Here is a 19203-nt window from a genome sequence, read left to right as displayed (position 1 = left end):
AAGTGGTGACATTACAAATGCTTCTAAAAGCTTTCAGTGCAAAGCCCACCAGATACCAACAGCAGAGTAATGTGGGAACATTAGGGGTAAAAGAATAGTCTGCCACAATGATGTTAGAGACTGCAAATACATGAAGAAAGATTGTCTTTTTGACGACTGAAACCACTTGTACTTCCCATTTGTGCCACAAGTTAAAAACAATCTCCTTTGGATGTGTTGCTCTAATATATTGTTGTAGGTTTGCCTGTAAATTCAGCAGAACCTCTTGAATTGATTTCTCATCCATGTGAAAGTGGGTTTGTGAAAATGTCTCTTAGTACGTGGAGGTTGAGTACTTGTGATTTTGACACTCAAGATGGTGTGGTAGAAATTCTCATCATGATGCTGATATTCTACCAGCATACATTTATTTTGTATTAATGGTGGTGTCTAAGGCAAAGAAGAAGAACAGCTGACTTGTTTTAGGCTGAACTGAGCTGTTTTGTATTTATTTGCTGTATTTTGTCTTGGGGCTTGTTTAATGTGCCCCACTGCAATAGCACAGGAATAGATTGAGGTGTTAGAAGCTTTTATGCAATGCTGTGTTTTTAGAGTTTAATAGTGCGTATCATCAATGTAAATAATGTACCTATGCTGAGGAAACATAATGTGGTATCTTTTCTCCCACAGTAGGTGTAAAATAAGTTGAACCTTGAATGAAGATCATAGTAATCTGCAGATGATCAGTGACAAGATTTTTTCACTGTAATCAAGCAGAATTAAGTGTTGAGCTCTTCCAAAATATCCTTACTATATATGTAGTAGTCCTACTTCAACAGTTAATAGAGTAAGTTTAAAAATAAGTGAGTTTGAATTTGGTTTAAAGACTTTTTTAGTAAACTGTGCTCTGCTTGAGACTTCAGCCATCCTGATTTGTTTATGAAGGTAAAGCTGCTATTTTTATTTACCTGTAAATAGTTGCTCAGGACAACATGAACTGTTTAATTCAGTTTGTCCAATGAGCCTTCAAATCAAAGGCATTAATTTTAGCGTTGTTTTGACTTTTCAAAAAGCCACTTTTAAACAGGACAGCAAAATATGTAAACTTTTCTCATCAGAAAGACATTTGGCCTGAAAAGCTGTGCTTGTTGAGACAGGTGACTGAATGCTCATTTTGAGATTCATGTGGTCTGTTCTATTAGGTTAATGTCAGATGTTGCTTATTTCACTTCCTGACTTAGAGAAGAACTCTTTAATACTTGTTAAATGATAATTCTAGGTTTTTGGAGGGAGGGTTGTTGGTTTTTAACTCTGTAGGCACTTAAACTATAAACATATAGTCATTCAGATCTTGTTAGTGTTCAGCTCACTGTTTGACTACATAACTGCAGTTTCATTATTTAGAATCACGGAATGTCTCAAGTTGGAAAGGACTCACACAGATCATCAAGTTCAGCTCCCTGCTCCTTGCAGGACTCACTACCATTAAATTATATGACTTAAGAACATTGTCCAGATGCTCCTTGAACTCTGTTGGGCTTGGTGCCATGACCACTTCCCTAGGGAGCCTGTTCCAGAGACCAGACACCCCCTCAGTGAAGAAGCTTTCCTTAATGTCTCCTCTGAACTTCCTCTGATGAAGCTTGCCTCCATTTAGGTGATCATGGAATTAATTTGAGAAATTATTGAACACAAATATTGTGCAGCTGTTGAGACTCAGTGCCATTAAATTACAATTAAGACCTTGTTGTATAGCTCCTGTTGGACAAAGCTGTTGAACATACACAATGGTCCCTAGGAGCTGAACCTGGACATTCCCATGTTTTCTCTCTCATGTTTGTTACCCTGTTTTCTGTAATTTTTGTACGTTTTTCCATCTCACACGCTACCCAATGAACATTTGAGATCACAGGTTAAAGTGACATGGTTAGATTCTTCCTTTCTGGACAGCTGATGATTGATACAATTGCTTTTAGTATTCTAATCACCCATGTTTTTACTAGAATAATTTCAAAACTGTATTACTGCAATGTTATTGTATAGCTGATTGGAAAAGCTTCTTCATACCCTGCCCCCTTCTTCTTTTTATTGTAGCTGCAACAATTATTGCAAATCATTGTGTAGGTAGAGCTCACAGAAATCCTGGACAAGGTGGAGGCACTTGTGAAGAGTCTCAGCACTCTGTGTCAATTCCTCTGGCAGGAGCAGAGATCCTCTATCCTTCTCGACAGAAATTGCTGCTTGTCCCAAGGCTCTCATGGAGTCACCAGTAACCTACCACCTAAAAGGTCTTTTTACTGGTTTGACAAGTCCTGCCTCCTTTTGTGGATGAGTTACAACTGGAAGGAGCTGCCTCTGCTGAGATTTGCGTAGTGGGGCAGCACTGGGGACCCTGGGGGGAAGGAGTTAAAGTGAACTGCTGTAGTATTCCCCAGAAACTTCTCAGCCCTGAGCCTGTGGCAAAACTTACTGCTGCTGGTGCCCATAGGAAGGGTTTTTAAGGCTTTTAAAAATCGAAACTGTGTTCTTTGCCATCTGAAATAAACACATCCATTGTCTCTGAGCAGCAGAGATGCTGTCTGGGATACTTCTGCAGCTGTGGCATAATCAGCTTAGGTCTAAGTTCATCTTAGAGTTTTACCTATCATAGGGGGTAACTAGGGCTTCAGTTCTCAAGTTTTGATACTGTTGATGGATAGTTGATGGTTAGAACTTACTAAAACCAGTAAAAAGACCTTTTGGGTGGTAGGTTACTGTAACTCTTCTGTGGCTGGGGTTTTTTTGTGGTAGAAGTTCCTTGCTGTTCATATGACCTAGTACCATCCTGACAAAAGTGGTTTATTTTACCCTGAGAGTAGAAATGTAGACTATTAGAAATAAGGACTCCTCTGTTCAAGTGTTAGGGAATAGGGCTGTGGGTCTTGGGGTTGCTCAGAGCTGCTCCTTCACCACTAAAAATGTGAATGGCAAAGCCCTGCTGACCTTGGCTTGTCTTACTGTTTGTGTTGTGCAAGTGGATGAACGCTGCTGCAAACTTCCTGGGACAGGGCATGGCTTAATTTCTGTTATGATGATATTGAGCCAAAATTCTGTGTTAAACTCTGCCATATTCCTAATAAATTATATCATCTGTATATCTTAGATAAATAAGCTGTTGAATCACTCGGGTGGTATTCAGGAACACTTCACAACTGGGTGTTAACAGCATAACAACAAAGGAAGCATCTACTGTGGAAAAATAGTGATGCCAGTTAGTCATGGAGAAGTTAAACATGCAATGGAGAGCAGATGCCAATATCACTTAAAGGTGTAGGGATGATATCCCATATCTCTTCCTAGCTTAGGAATATTTCAGTATCTTTTTTGAGGAGTGGATGCCTGAATTCTAGATAGTTCTTAAAAATTCTGTGCAAGTTATATACCTGGTACTAAATCATTTCAGGATTTGGATTTATGAATGTTCAAAAGAAGTATAAGATAATATGCTACCAAAAATAGAAAGTTCAGTTGTTTGAGTAATTGACTGTTAGACACAGGACTAGCTTTAATAATTCTTGCAGGCTTTTTAAACATTTTTTTTTCTTGAAGTAAAACCAGAAGCTGTGTAGCTTGGACTAAAGTACCACAGCTCTACCCCCTACCCCACCACCAAAAAAAGCAACCAACCACAAACAAAAACCCAACTCCAAATTAAACAACTGACAAAGTCCCATCTCTCTTTTACTAAAATCCCTTATTTGTCTTCTGGTTACCCAACATTTATTTTTCTTAACTTGTTTTTAGAAGTGAAAAAGTTTATTTGACCATATTTAAATTAACTTTTTGATTTGATTAAAAAATCCCTTTTACTTGATGTTCAACTTACAGGGGTTTTTTTCTGTGTAGAACTTTGAGATGCAAAAATTAATATTATGATAGTTTATTTTATGATTTCCACTAAGCCAAAGTAATGGTTTGTTGTGGAACACATATGTGTAAGTGGATGAAATATAAATTTTCATGCTGAATACTAATTTTGTGTGAATATCCTCTTCTGCCATACAAGCTTCTCAAGTATCTTTCAGTTTTCCCCCTTTTTTTTTTTTTTAAAACTTGTTGAAAGGGATGTATGTATAAAACCTTGTGTCCCTCCTGTTGGTCTATAATGCAGCATCTAAACTTTTTTGAAAGCTTTCAAGGAATCTTTTAGTTTGGAACAGACCTGTAAGATCAAGTTCAACCAATAATCCACCACAACAATATAAGGTGATAAATTAACTACAAAAGGTACTAAAAAAAAAATCTTGAAATTAAGGTCACATAAAGTGAAGATGCTATGCAACAGAATCAGTTTAAAGATAATGTATCCTATGAAAGTATAATAATTAGGAAAAATGAAATAAGCTTGAAAAATTATAATGGAACACTAAACCCTCTGATACATTCACAGTCCATTTCTATCATTAAATTACAAATTTAAAACATGAGTTTGAGTGTAGCAAGTAATATTAGGTACTGTGACAGCATTGAGAAATTATATAGTATAGGGAAAGATTTAATATAACACATGGACTTTTAGGGTGCAATTTAGCTTCAACAGGATAGATGAAAATGGAGAAGAAAGATTTGAGCTGCAGCTTTACAATCAGAAGTCCAAAAAGTGGTTTTATAGCAAGCAACAAGTACATTTGCTCTTTTTGAAGAGCTAAGGTCACTTTGCAGTAGTGATAGACTGCCTTTGCTAATCTTAGTCTCATATAAAATTGCCATGCAGATATAGAAGAATCTCTGTCTGCAGTCAATGATGTTAAGCATTGGAGTTTGCATCCGTTTAGCATTGAACCATGGGTTCATCTGCAGATGCCCTGAAACTTCCTTTGAAACATGATCTTAGCAATGAATTATTTTTTATAGCTTACCCATCTGTTATTGTTACTAAAGTAAAAATCAAGTTTTATTACTAAACATTTCTTAGTTTTCTCTTTTTATTGCCCACAAGATGCGGGATGTATTTGACTTGCGGTTCTGTTTTGGACTGAGCAGAGTTTTGGGTTTTATGTCTTAGTGCGTGCTTCTAAGGGTAACAAGTTTTTAGAGCTGTTTCCTCAAATGTAATTTCAAGTCTGAAGTTGGACCAAGAGAGCAGGAGCATCTAAAAATTGCCAGGGCAGGTAGTCTTTGAGCTAGATCCTGTTCTGTATCCAAGAGCAGTTTAGATTAATGGGCTGAGAACATCTGTGCCGTAGTCCACAGCTGGTTCACATGGATTTCAAGCTGATGATGCTTACCAAGGGGAGAAATAGTTCAAGCTTGAACTGCAGACTAGGAATTTAAACATTTGCTCTGTGAAAGCAGCAGCCGATGGTGTTCTGAAAATGACTTTAGTCGGGGTGCCAAGTATTTCGCATGGAGTGCCTGAATCCTGTGAAAGCTTCTGCTAGTAAGTGTTGCAAGCTTTGTGAAGTTAATACTTTCTGAAGTTCCCTGATGAGCTGAGATACCAATTGAGTACAAAGTAATTTAGACTCGGCGCAAAGTTGTTGTTAATTATTTCTTACCACTCAGTGTTTTCATTTTTTAATAGGAACAAGAACGTGAGTATTGGAAAGCCTGAAAAATCACCATTCTTGTAGCAAATCATGACCGAGAGTCACTGACAAATCTATGCTTGAGTGTCGAGGCTTCTTAGTTCAGCAGAGTTGGGCAGAAGACAGTGGTTTCATATGGGAAGTTAATGGTCAGCTGTTCTCATGTGAAATCCATTTTCATGTATTGCTGAGTTAAGCAACATCAGTTCAACATGAGGTGGATGCCCAAAGCACTGGGCTTATTCAGTGGTTACCCAGTTTTTATTGGGGTTTTTTTCTCCAGTTTCGTTATTCACAGTGATGCCAGGTTTACTTCATATTTTATATTTGGGTACCATTTGACTTGTGTCAGCTACAGACTTTTCCTCTGACAAACTGAATGATGCTTGGTTTTGTTTCTGTTATGCTGCAGTTTAGATGATTCACTGTCCCTCTCTGATGGCTCTAGACAGTTTTCCATTTTTGTTCTCCAGCTGTTGTGACAATTCTTTGAATTTCTGTTGTAGTTGGCCTGAGATGTTGGCATATGCTTTGCCCTGTTTCTGCTATGGTGAAGTTAGGCTGCAATTCAAGGGAAGGGGTTGTGTGTCTAAATGAGATCCCTGGGATGGGATCCATTAATATTTCTGCTGTTTGACTCCATGAGCTGTAGCCCATTAAGTAAAGTTAATTTTCCTGCTCAGAACTGCATTTCTCTGTAATGTAACATTAAATATTTGACTACCTTGGAGTCACAAGGAATTGAAAAATGCTGAATCTGTATTATTCAATTTTCACTACCTACTTATTTATATAGTATACATGTCTCATCTTATGCCTGTTTGTGGTATTTCTATATTAATCTGCAGATCTAAACCTTGAGAATAAGTCAGAAGGACGCTCAGAGGTTTTGCAGATCCTCTATCCCAGCAGGAAAACCCAACTAGTGCGCTCTGAACCCGACAGATTTGTTCATTTAGATATTCCTTTCATTTGAATTAAGGTGCATCTGAAGTGCAAAAATTAATTCTGTAAAGAATCCATCACACCATTAATTTCACATCTGGCCATTTTTAATGCATCTTTGCTGATGTTCCTCCCCACTAAGTCAATTTCTTATCCATTTAGGCAATGCTTTATTATATTGCTCAGTGCTAACCTCTAAACTTAAAATACCCTGTGATGTGATGCAAAAAAATCAAATACCTATCAGTCTGCCAGTATAAACCAAGCGTCAGCATCGGCTGTGCTCAGTGTGAGCTGTTTTGCCTGAAGGCTTGCTCACAGGTTCTAAAAGATAGGAAGCCAGTTAATGGATTCCTGTGCTAACATCTCTCTGCCTGTTATCGATGATTGTCCAACTGACCTATAATTCTCAGCTTTCCTGGCTGCTTCCCTTTTGCCTAATGGCTTTTTTTTTCTCCTCCTTCATTACCACAAGAGTCCTATAAGGCTTTGTTAATTATTAACTTCTACTCATTCATTGAAGCCTTCAGGACAAGCCACCTGAGGATCAGCACGTTGTTCTTGCAGGTGGTAAGTGCTTGTGTCTTTGTGTGCAGCATTGTGTCCATAAAGATGGAAAGAGCTGAGCAGTCCTCACTTCTTTTTCTAATAATTCTATCAGTTGGAAATATGGGTATTTCTGTAGTAATGAACTAGTACCATTAGGGCACCTTTTTTTTTTTTTTTTTTTTTAAAGTCACTAGGCTTGCTGCCATAGTGGGATTTTCTCGCTCATTTTCAAATTTATTTCTATAGTCTGCTCATTCTAATGAATTTATAGTTTTTGTTTATAGCTCTGTCCTGTCTGACTGTTCTTTCACTCTTTTTCAGGAAATTAGCTTTTTGCAGTAGTGTTGGGTCTAACTTTGGTTTCAGTTTCTCTTTGCACAGTCAGTTGTGCTCAGCCCCGATCTGCAGGGGACCAGTGATTTCCAGGGTTTTATTTTTGTTGTGCTGTCTCAAAGCACGAATTGAGCAGTCTGAAGTCATGAGAAGAGGGAAAAAACCAACCGTATTTAAAATATGCCTAGTGAGAGGGGGTGAGTTTTAGGAAATTGCAGCAGCTCCTACAAAGACAGTGCTGTTAACCATCTTTTTGTCCTGAGGTACTGGCTGTTGCTTATTTCTGAGAAAGTAAGGGGATGCTGAAGTCAACAGCCAAAGGCAAAAGCAGCTGCTACCCAAACCTAGAGAAGCCTGGTGAAGGGGAAGGCTTCTGTGAGGGAGATGAATGCTCTGGAAAGAATAGAGAGTTAAATTTCTACAGTTACAACCATGTCAGATAGTCATCTTTTTGCTTATATTCAGTTCTCTGGGCTGTGAAGAGTCATTCTTACTATGGTCTCTGCTTTCTTGCCTGTGGTGCTGTAGATCTTCAGAGCCTTCCTTAGCTAATGTTAGACTATTATTTCCTGTGAGGCTTTGAGTTACTGTAATACTCCATATCTTCTCCTTTAAACTGTACTATTAACATAATTATCTCACCATGTTAAGACAGTGGTAATGATGTGTACAGCACACTGAAGCTGTCCAAGAACACTAGTTTTGTTTGTTAAGCAAATGGTTTTCACTGGTGACTTGAAAATGCCTTCTCTGAAGGTCAACATGCAAGCCTTGAATTTTTTCAAGTGCACGTTTGTGTGGTTGGTTTAGAATCTTGTGTGATTTTCTTGTTAAAGCAAAGTGAAATGCAAGTAGAACAGTTTGCCACTGGTATTTTATTGCAGCTTTGACTCTATGGTTATTAAATTTATTCTGGGATATATGTGCTTATGGATTATTTAACATGGCAGCCCTTTTCCCTGGAATCACATTTGTTGCCAAATAATGGCATTCCCTATGTACTTGTATGCCTAGAGATAAAACACAGTTCTGCATTATATTTTCTTAACATATTTTTTAAGATTCCCAGTGGTGTATGGATCCAGGACTATGTTTATGAAGTACATACACAAAAACAGTGTGTCTGGATCAGATGTGTGCTTGCTTTTCCAAGGTCACACTGCATCGCGTTTAAGACTTTTGGTGCAAAAGAATTAATTTCCATAATCTCTTTTTTCTTTTAAAACAGACTGGAGGCCAAGAACAGAGTGCAGCACTGGCTGTAGGTAAGAATTGAAATGTAACCTGCTTGAAAACTGCTGACAAATAAGCAAAATTGTAGTATGTTAAAGGAGAGAAAGTGGGACCGTTTGAATATTAGTAATTTTCCCTTCAAGAACTTGTTTTCCCTCTCTTCCATCAACAACTCTTGAAATTTGTGGTGTTCACTGGGATTCCTGATCCCTGACTGAACTCATGTCTCTCTGTTTAAAGGTGCTAAACCAGGTTACAAGGGTTTGGTTTTGCTTGTACAGGGCCTCACCACACAGCCTAGTGAGGCTGATTTTGAAAACTCTTCACCAGAGTGATGTGAATGAAGTCCCATTACTTCAAAGAAGGCATTTTTATTGTGCACAGAGTTAAAGTGGTTTGGCCACTTGTGTGAACTTATCCTAGAAGACTGCAACTTCCTGAACAATTTGAATGAAGAGATAATGTTTTGGTGGTTTTTCTCCCTCTCTCTTTAGTAAAGCTACTGTGTAGCTGAACCAGATGCCTTGTGCCAAAAACCAGTACTCTGAACCAGCTTGTGAGACTGAAGAGGTAGCACATGCTCATGTGAAGGTTTTAGCTCTTAGTTTTATAGCCTGCTGCTTGTCATCTAAGCTACTGCATAGTGTCTGTGTTATATTTTGTGTTTATTGTGCTTTGTCAGCACAGCTATCAATCTTCTGTCACACTGGGAAGATAATGGTACCAAATGTGAGGTAGGATTTATTTTTCTTCTGTTTTTGATTAATCATCAAAAAGGCTTTGAATTCTGGGGAGCTGAATGGATTTGTGTGGTGGCTTAACCTAGTCTAGATGCCAGGTGCCCACTAAAGCCACTGCCACTCCCTTCTCAGTTGGACAAGGGAGGCAAAATACAACAAAACGCTCACGGATTGAGATAAGGGTGGGGAGAGATCATTCACCAGTTACTGTCACAGGCAAAACAGACTCAACTTAGGAAAATTAGTTGAGTTTATTACCAATTGAATCACAGCTCCTTCCCTCCACCCCTCCTTCCTTACTAGACATAACTTTATCCCCAGCTCTTTACCTCACCCTTTCCCACTCAGTGTGGGGAGATGGGGAATGGGGGTTACAGTCAGTTCATCACAGGTTGTTTCTGCTGCTGCTTCCTCCTCAGGGAGAGGAGCCCTTCACTGCTCCTGTGTGGGGTGTCCCTCCCACAGGGCACAGTCCTCCAGAAACTTCTCTGACATGAGTCCTTCCCAAGGGCTACAGTTCTTCACAAACTGCTCCAGTGTTGGTCCCTTCCATGGGGTGCAGTCCTGCAGGAACAGGCTGCTCCACCGTGGGCTTCCCACAGGGTCACAGCCTCCTTTGGGCATCTGGCTGCCCTGTTGTGGGCTCTTTCATGGGCTGCAGGTGGATCCCTGCTCCCCTGTGGACTTCCGTGGGCTGCAGGGCACAGCTGCCTCACCATGGGTGGTAGGGAAATCTCTGCTGCAGTGTCAGGGTCACCTCCTCCCCCTTCTTCTCTGACCTGGGTTGTCTACACCATACTCCTGGTGTCTTACATATTCTCACTTTTCTCTTCTCTGGCCACAGCTACTTCTCTGCCATAACTCCTTTTTTTCTTCTTAAGTACATTATCCCCGAGGCTCTGCCAGTGACAGGCTCGGCTTTGGCCAGCGGTGTGTCCATCCTGGAACTGGCTGGCATTGGCCGCTTCCCACAGAAGTCCCCCCCATAGCCCCCCTGCCACCACAACATTGCCACACAAACCCAATACAATTTGTCATCAGTTTTGTCAACAAGAATAGAGAACGTTTTTTAGTGCTATGTCCAAAACTATTTGACTCCTTCATTCAGATTTAGGAATATATGGCATAAAAATGTGTTACTAAAGTAATTGTCTTCATTTCAGTGCAGAATTCATGTTTTAAAATACTTATTTTGCAGAATTGCAGGTTTTGATGAACTGTCACATTTTTGTCATTCTCAGGAGAGTTTATGATATTGCTGGTTCAGGCCCACAGTCCTTCTTGCTTACTGGCTTGTGTCTCTGCATTAAGGAATGAGCCTAGGAACTGGGCAAGCATACAGAAGTATTTTCCAAATCTTTAATGAACTGATGGAAAAACATCCAGTGCTAGCAGCAGTAGTACCTTTTTCCTTTAATAACTTTTATTTACAAAGTCATTGGGGGTGTTGTTAAATCTGCAGTTAAAAGTGCAGATCTTTAATTTACAGGATCGTGTGTACTTGCAAAGGATACATTATAAAAGTCACTTAACTGAGTCAGACCATGGGTCCATCTAGGCAAGTCCAGGCTCCAGGATCACCATCTTTCTTCCCTCTGCATATGAGCACTTGGTTTTGCACATCCTTTCACACCCTTCACTTACTCCTCTACTAGAGCAGTGCTGCTTCTTCTCAGCAAGCTGAGAGTCATCCAGAAAAGCTAGGAAAGCTCAAGGAGCATTGCTGGGAATGGTACTGCCTGCAGGAAGAGGAATGCTGTCCAGCAAACGGCTACAGCACATGGCAAATAACTTCTGTTTTCTTTGAAGAAACTATGAACCAACAGTGTTTCAGGTATTGAAGGGAGAATGTTTGCAAGTTAAGGTGGTGTGGTGTCTGCTTCAGCAGAAGCTGGGGTGTCAGACTTCTGATTCTTTCAACTTCTCCAACTATGCTAAGACAAAGTAGCTGCCAGATGCTTGACAGCATCATAAATCATCAGGGAATCACCAGTGTTCAGGGTTGGGAGGGACTGACAGAAACCCTACCCAACCATCACGTAAAGAACTGGAGACTGGAAATTTTTGGTTAAGCTTTAAAGAATGGGACAAACTGAACTAGATGTTGCTGTTGAATGAGGTTAAAAACTGAAAAAAGCTTAATATCGCGTAAAACCTGAACTGTTGTGTGAGCAGGTGCCTAGGGAAGAGCGGCAACAGAGCTACCATGTATATTTGTGTTCTTCTAGTATGTAAGTATTTTCAGATCAAGTACTTTTAACAGCCAGACGTTATTATTAAATGCATTCTGTATTCTTAATGTGTTTCCATTCTGCGTATGTACCTGGTTTTCCCCAAGAGCTGCTGCAGACTTCTTGTGAGATGGGATGGGATGGACCTGTAGAGTTCACAGATGAACCAATGCAGAAAATCATAACTCTTTGTCACCCCAAGACACTCTGCATGATATTCTGCATGATATTCTGTATATTGTTACTGATCTTAAACGATTGCAGGTTGAATGATACCACTGAAGAATAGCAAATGTTTCCCCATATTTCCAACAGGTGGCTGAGAATTAATTGTCTTATATCTTAGCCTTACTGGGCCCCTTTAGTTTGATTTTTAAGGTTAAAATAATATTAGTGATATGGTGGGAGAAATGGAAGATGGGGTAAAAAATTATCATATTTGCACAGCTAGAGGAATCTGGACCAGTGTGGTCAGGTGGTTTGGGGTTTTTTTGTTTTGTTTTTTTGTTGATTTTTTTGGGGGGGCTGTTTTCTTGTTGTTGTTATTGTTGTTTTGTTTGGTTTAATTTTTTTGGTTGTTTGTTTGCTGTTGGGGTTTTGTTGTTGTTTAGGTGGAATTTTTTTAACGCTTTCTAACAAGAAAAACTATGCAGGTTCAGTAGAAGTAGTTGGTGCTATGTGTTATGAGGGGATCTGAAGAAGTAACTGGATGTAACAAAGATGGCTGTATCTTTGATCCTTATCTTGCAGTGAGTCTCTTGAAACTTCATATAAATAAACAACCATGTGGCGACCAATTTTATCCCTCTGCCCTGCCTAATGCGTGTCTGTTTGTTGCTGTTTCTGAAAACAGATGGAATGGGAAGGAGCATCATCCTGCTACTCATCCTCTGTTATACCATCATCATCTTGATGTGCTTCATTAGCCTTCTGTATTCTGCAAACATATTGTGTTTGACTGGTGTCTGAGAAAAAGGAAATCCACAGAGTAATCAGAAAGCTGTCCTGAAATATGGAAACCTGCCATTCCAGCTCTGTGATCTGGAAGGCCATAGGCCTTCCCTTCTTTGATATTTCAGAGCTGCTGTGTCGCTGAACTGAATTCTCAGATGGTCAGTCAGTGTCAGGTTCATACACACAAGGTTTGTGGTTTAGCACTGTGACATTCCAGTAGAAGTCCCTTGAGATGGAATACGTTAATGGCTATTTATATCTGTCAGCTTGGTGATGAGATAATTTGTCATGCAATTGTTAGTGCAGGATTACAAGCCAAGGCACTGAAGGGGTGCAACATTTTTGGAATGAAACTCAAAGAGAACATTTTACCTGAGTGTTGCAGAGCAGTTTGGGTGCTTGTACTCCTTGTCTTGGTGCATTAGATGGCAGCACTGTCAAGATCCCTCAGTGCAGCTGCGTCCAGCTCTGATACCGAAACGTGTGGCAGTGATAGATGGGAATTCAACTGCTCTGAAAGATAACCATTTCCAAATCAAACTAGGCAGGAAGAGGCGTGCTGTCTCACATGTGAAATACCAACTGAAAAATGGTACATCAACTGGATTAGTTAGGAAGTAATGAATTGAAACAGTACTTCCTTTTTTTAGCATTTAGATAAAACTTAGAGATTTGGTTTTGGGGGTTTTGGGCTTTTTTTATTTTTGGTTGGGGTTTTGCTTTTTTTCTTTATACAGAGGTGAAAAGTTGGCAGGAGAAGGACTTACCATACAAATTACTGTTGGGTTTGGTTTTTTTTGGAGACGAGAGCGTGAGGGTTCTTAAATTATAGGCTGACGTCCTTGAAATATGAAACTGTCTTAGTACTGTGGTAGTATAGCACAGTTTGAAAAGGCATGCCATCTTTTGTAGAGTAAGCAGCTTTTCTCTAAAAGAATTAAAAACCATGTAAATCTGCCACAGCTCTTAATAAATGGGCTTTTTGTTTCTTTATGTACCTGATAAAAATGTTCCCAGTTTACTTTGAAAAAAAGGCAGACTTCGAGCTCAGCCCGTGTTTCCAGGATAATGCCGCAGTACTGAAGGCAGTGCTTTGACGGGAGGGCCATGGCCGGTTCCGAGCTGTGGGGCTCTGGGATCCATCGGGCACGCTGGTCCCAGCTGCCGCGTCTCTGGGATATCCAGCGGAGGGGCAGCGGCCTCTGTTGGGGGAATCGCAGCGCTGCAAGAGGCTCTGCGCATCTCCAGCGCTGGAGGAGAAAGCAGAGTGTAAATTGCATTGCAGTGGAAATGTCCCTGAACTGGAAAAGGTGGGTTTTCCCGATGGCTGCAACGTAATGGAATTAAAAAGAGCATTTTGCAGAATTAAGTTAAAGCATGTTGGGCTTGTGTTGTTTTGAAAGAGGAAAGCAAAATTAATTATTTTTTAACCCCAGATTCACTCTTGGAAAAATTGTGCGGTTACTTGCTGAAGGGTAAATCAGAGCAGATTTTTGGAGTATAGTCTCCACCCTGTTCAATACAAGTTCTGTTTTAAAAACAAGCGTAATTCTTCCAGACAAACTGGGTTCATTCCAGACTTGTGTGAGCATGCTTAGTTATTTTATTGTAGCTCCTGTCAAATGCGTTATTCAGTGTCAGCTGTGCCACTAAAATGTTCCCAAACTAACAAGGCTGTAAGACTGCTTCTAAAGAAACTGTGGATTCTTCAGGGCCTTTCCCTTGATTTCCTCTAAGAGGAAAAATGGACTGAATAAACACTGCCCTGACCGTACTTCACAATTCTGGTTTTGAGGAATGTGAGTCTATTCACTAGTCTGTTTTCCCTGGCAGACCTCCATCCTCCTGATATGACAAGTTTTGAATTCAGTTTTGTTCTAAAGGAGACTTTATTGATGATGTGTGATCTCAAAAAAAACCCAAACCAAAACAAAAAACTTCAGTTTCAACTAAAATAGGTTATTGTATCAAAGTCAGTTTAGCCAAATGAACTGACATCAGAGGCGGCTTCAAACGGCTTTTCAGTAGCCTGAATACTTACCTTCCTATACAAAAACGTTTCCTATCTGACTGTATAATTTGTTTTTCCACTATTGAGATAAGATGCTAATGACTGAAGCCCCAGTAATTCAGTGATATAGGTGGGGTGGGGGGTGGGTTGGCCTGCATATCTTTTATTCTTCTTGTGGTTGGTTTGCAGTCCCTGGTTCGTGGCCACTGGGTGTCAGCAGTGCAGAGCCGTGTGCAGGTCTGGGCATGGGTTTGGACTGGGAATTGTGTCCCAAAAGCGTCTGTAAAAACTCCTGGAATCTTAATGCTTGCTCAAACAACTTGTCCATTGGTGAATGAAACTGTGGGGTTTGTGCAGAACTGGGGGTGGCTCTGGCACTTCATTCATGTGTTTGATTCAGAACATTTACACAGGTGACACAATTTGAACTGTTACTTTTAATATTAGTGATGTTAGAACTATGATGGATCCTGTAAATGAAACCAGCTTATCCAAAATATAACTTGTTTCAAGCTAATGGCACCAAGCTTCCCCTTCCTAAATCTGAAGGTGCTAATGAGTGATAGCTACTATTTTTTTTTTAATATTGACTCTAATTATTTATTTTCTGGTACGTATAGTATTACTTTGGGATTTTGTATAATGGCAGATCTTTATTACTTGCAACACCACTAACATCAATAGTAGGAATTGGAATGTGTCAGAAGGCATCTCTGCTGCTCCGGCACTATTCAGAAGAGAAGTAAATGTGCGTTAGTCTAGGAAAAACATGTTTGTATCCAGGGAGAATGTTACAAGTCAGAAAAGAGTGATTCCTGCAGTGCATTTTACCAGCTTGTTTCCATCTCTGCAGCAGTCTCTAGCATTTAAGGTGGAGAGCAGAAACGTTCTCACTGGTTGTGAAGCTTTGTTGCTTCATTGGCAGAGAAAGCGACATGGGATCCCATAGGCTGCCAGGCTGTGATGCCGTGTGTTGCTAAGGGCTGCCTTGGATTCAGCTGATGTGGGCAGACACCTATTTGCTGCCTCTTTCTTTTTTCTTTTTTTTTTTTTTCCTTCTCCCTGTTCATGGCTAGATACTGTTCAGTAAGCCTTGAAACCATTGACAGGCTGATAGGATTATCCTTCTAGAAAAACAGTATAGGGAAACATTCAGTGTTTTGTTTATGTAGTAACACTGTGTTATAACACAGTAGTATTCCACTATAATGCTAGGCTTTTAATGCTATCAATGGGTTTTTTTGCTTATTATTTTGCCAGAAATATCTCTGAATTGGAGGTTTATGCCACACTTACATGACCAAATGAAAATTTAAAACTCAAATCCTGGAAACAAAATGTTTGTTGTTCCATTAGATGTGCTTTCCATACAGTGTTGTGCTTAGCTACATATATGAGATTTTCAGGGAGCACAGTTTTCATACTGTGGATTTTAGTATTGGGAATAGCATATACATTTCCAAAAGATGAGCTGATGTTTGCTTGAAGCAGATTTTCTTCAGGGATCAAAACCAGATATTTTTAAATTATTTATTTAACTGTTTTTTTAAACTAGTTTGAAAACATGCTATTCTCCCAATAGAACAAAAACTAATAGAAAATATCATTTATGAACACCTTTGTAGTATTTTACCTGTAATGAGAGTAAGTTTTCCAGCTGCTCACCAGTTGCAAGCAACATCCTTGTTAATGCACAGTTTTTTCTTTCAGGTGTGAGAGGGTAAATGTCTTTGGTTCTCAGATGAATTTACTTGCATTGAGTATTTTTATTAAAATTCCCCTGGGCTTAGCCTGGGGGGGGTGGGGGGCACTGAAATGTGTCGGGGATGTTTTCCACAGGAAGGGCATGCGTGCAAGACTTGTTTTGAAAATATGCCTTTGCTTTCCGCTTGTCTGATCATGGCTCCACATGCAACATCATGCAACCCCATAAGGCTGTAATGGGCCAAATCATCCTAATCCAATATGGCATTCCGTATGTCTTCCTCTGCAAGTAGGTCAAGTTTAAGCCTTGTTCCTGGCTTGTGCTCTGATTTCCCATAACCTGCTCCACGTGGCTCGAGTACTGTGCTGGAGTGCAGAGCATGCCAGCAGGGATTCTGAGCAGCCTCACAGGGACAGCCAGTTTTTGGACAGAAATCAGTGGTTTTGTTCTGCTCTAATCTTGTGATGTTGGACTTGTAGCACAAGAAAACTTCAGTGGTTTAAATGTGTGCTTTTACTGAGTCCTAGGCTGTTAGTTTACCTAAAGAGTTGCCTCTGGACACTGCACTATAAAATTTTAAAATCAGTATTACCCATGAGCGAGAAACTGGTTTTCAGCTTTTGAAGTGTACTGAATTCTGAATGAGAATACCAAATAAAATTGGACAGAGGTTGATGCTCTGAAGCTGTGGAAAAACAAATAGGTGGTGACCTAAAGTGTACTTCAGGCTGGGCACTGACTATTTTGATGTTAGAGATTGCAATATAAAGAATTCTTCTTGATGAGGATTACAGCTTCAGTGTGCATTTTGTTCCAGTTGTGCTGAAAGAGTTGTGGGTGAAAAGGTGGGTTAGCACCCACAGGGGTCACCTCCAATCAGTGCTCTGAATCAGGTATTTAGCTCCAAGACAAAGCCCAGCTGCAGGACATTAAAATCAACAGTAGTGCTTGCTGATGGCTTTGTTCTTCATACAGGCTTAACTCGTTCTTGAATTGGGGCTGATTGATGTGGCAACTTGCTCAAGAAGGGTGCAGTTAGTGCTGGGAGATATTCTTGACTAGGCAATGGTAGCTCAGTGTCAGGGCTACTTAACTGGGATGACATCTGTCTTTTTAAACCAGTAATTTTACTTACTTCAGATGGAGTTGTGGACTTGCAAGGAAACTGGAAGAGTGCTTGGTAAATTAATACTGTCTGGGCATGCCACTATGTGGTTAATTACCAAGGTAAGTCTTCATAGAACTGCCAAAATCATCATGCTGGTGATGCTTTTACAGGGCATCAAATAGCAGGAGAGGTCACTGAAGGTAGATGCAATGGCTGGGTTTGTAGTCTGCTTCTCACACTATGGGCAAATTGTCATCATCTTTAGTATTACAGCCAGTAGTGGTCCTTCTTTCATGTGTTTTGGGCCCAGAAAAATTGCAAATGATGAGCCACTTGAACAAAACAAGAATCTCTAGTAAATCTTTTTCTTATCTGTCAGAGCCTGATGCAGCTGTGAGCTAGGTTGCTTTACTCGAGATTGGTCCAGGTATTCTGCTGACACAGCAGCTTCTCAGAAGGGTCAGATTTCATTTTCCTCTCTGTAGTGTTCCCTCTGAGTACAACAGGTCAGCTCTGCCTGCTGCTCAGCTATACCTTCTGAAGGAAAATGTACAGAAGTGTAGGTCTGTCTAACCTTAGCTGTGACATACTGACCTGCAGCTGCTTCCACAAATCTGGGAAGTTCCACAGGTGGCACCATGGTCTTGTTTCTAAAAGGTCATTTCAGAGCTCAAGAAGGGAGTGCTTTGCTTTGTCAGAAGAGTAGATTCTGACCTTTTGGCTCTTGCATTCATTACCTTGAATGCTAAGCTGAAAGTGTCCTCCCAAAAAATGCTAAAGAAATTACATCTTCTCAATATCTGTCTAAATGGAGTTTTCAAGTTCTTTGTAGCCTAAAGTCTTCTTGGATTACAGTTTTGAGAAATTTTTGTTTTCACAGTTCTTAAAGTACAGCAGGTCTTCCAGTTTTAAAGAATGCTTGAGATCCTTGAGTAAATGTTACAGTGCATCTTGATTCAAGTTTCAAAAATACTGGGTTTGTCCACTTTCAGCTAGATTTCCATGCACTTCATAGAAACTGAATATACTGTGAAGTTTTGCTGCTAAGAAAGCAAATGTGATTGCACGTCTTGTGTTTATCAAGATGTTTTCAGTACAATGAATGCACGAGGGGAGAGGTTTGTTAGGAACTTTGTTATGAACAAGTGTTCAAGCAGCTTTGTGGTCATGTAAATTGATATACATTCCTATAGCTCATCTTGTCATCTTGCTGCTGTCACAGTTGAACTAATCCATTATCATCAGTTTCTCTCCTTTGCTCAGGGAGGCTCTTCACTGAGCTGTTACCTTTAGGTCAGTTGCATCTTCTGCTTGAATATCACACCGACTGTTCCATTGTAGTGCCAAAACTTTTATTGTGCTTTTCTATTTGTTAAACTTAACTCCTGGAAAAGAAACCATATATTCTTCCTGGCAAACCTTCCTGAGGGATGAAGGTATTTGTATTGCAAAACCAAGTCCCCAACTCCCTACTTGTTTTAGGAGGTGTAGGTGCTCAGTGAAACAAGCTGTTCTGCAGTGCCTATGTGCTCTTCTCTTAGCTTCAAAATATTTCAACCCTATATGCATGCCCCTACTCTGACCTTCACAAATAATATTATCCAATATTTAAGCCACATGCATGAGCCTATAAACTCTTAGGAGACTGGTTAGTATCAAAACAAAAGCAAAACCTACACAGAGGCTTTTTTTTTTTTGAGATATGGAAAATATTTTGGTGGAGGAGGGGATGGTGCAGCTGAAGCACAGCAGTAATTGCAGGTATAGGAGATCTCTTTAGGCCATGAGCACTATTCACTGCCACATGTTTGCTGCTTGTTTGTTAGTGTTGGAATTGAAATATGTAAT

At 40.0% G+C, this 19203-nt stretch overlaps 1 protein-coding gene across 7 annotated transcripts in view; it reads left to right on the top strand.

The window, feature by feature from the left end:
* The window catches only part of CYRIB (CYFIP related Rac1 interactor B), a 96981-nt gene that overhangs the window by 57863 nt on the left and 19915 nt on the right, over positions 1-19203 (top strand). For 5 of the 7 annotated variants that reach the window (XM_032133317.1, XM_032133322.1, XM_032133376.1 and 2 more), the window contains one exon: positions 8602-8638. The exons of 1 other annotated variant lie outside the window; for it this stretch is intronic. The gene's annotated coding sequence lies outside the window, so the exon portion shown is untranslated. Of the gene's footprint in view, positions 1-7037; positions 7062-8601; positions 8639-19203 lie in introns of those variants that run through there. One more of the 7 variants, XM_032133348.1, reaches the window with a different exon arrangement.

Source organism: Corvus moneduloides, chromosome 1, assembly GCF_009650955.1.
Source record: "Corvus moneduloides isolate bCorMon1 chromosome 1, bCorMon1.pri, whole genome shotgun sequence".
NCBI classification, from domain to species: domain Eukaryota; kingdom Metazoa; phylum Chordata; class Aves; order Passeriformes; family Corvidae; genus Corvus; species Corvus moneduloides.
The sequence above is the reverse complement of the archived record's forward strand: the minus strand, read 5'-3'. Positions and strand labels throughout refer to the sequence as shown.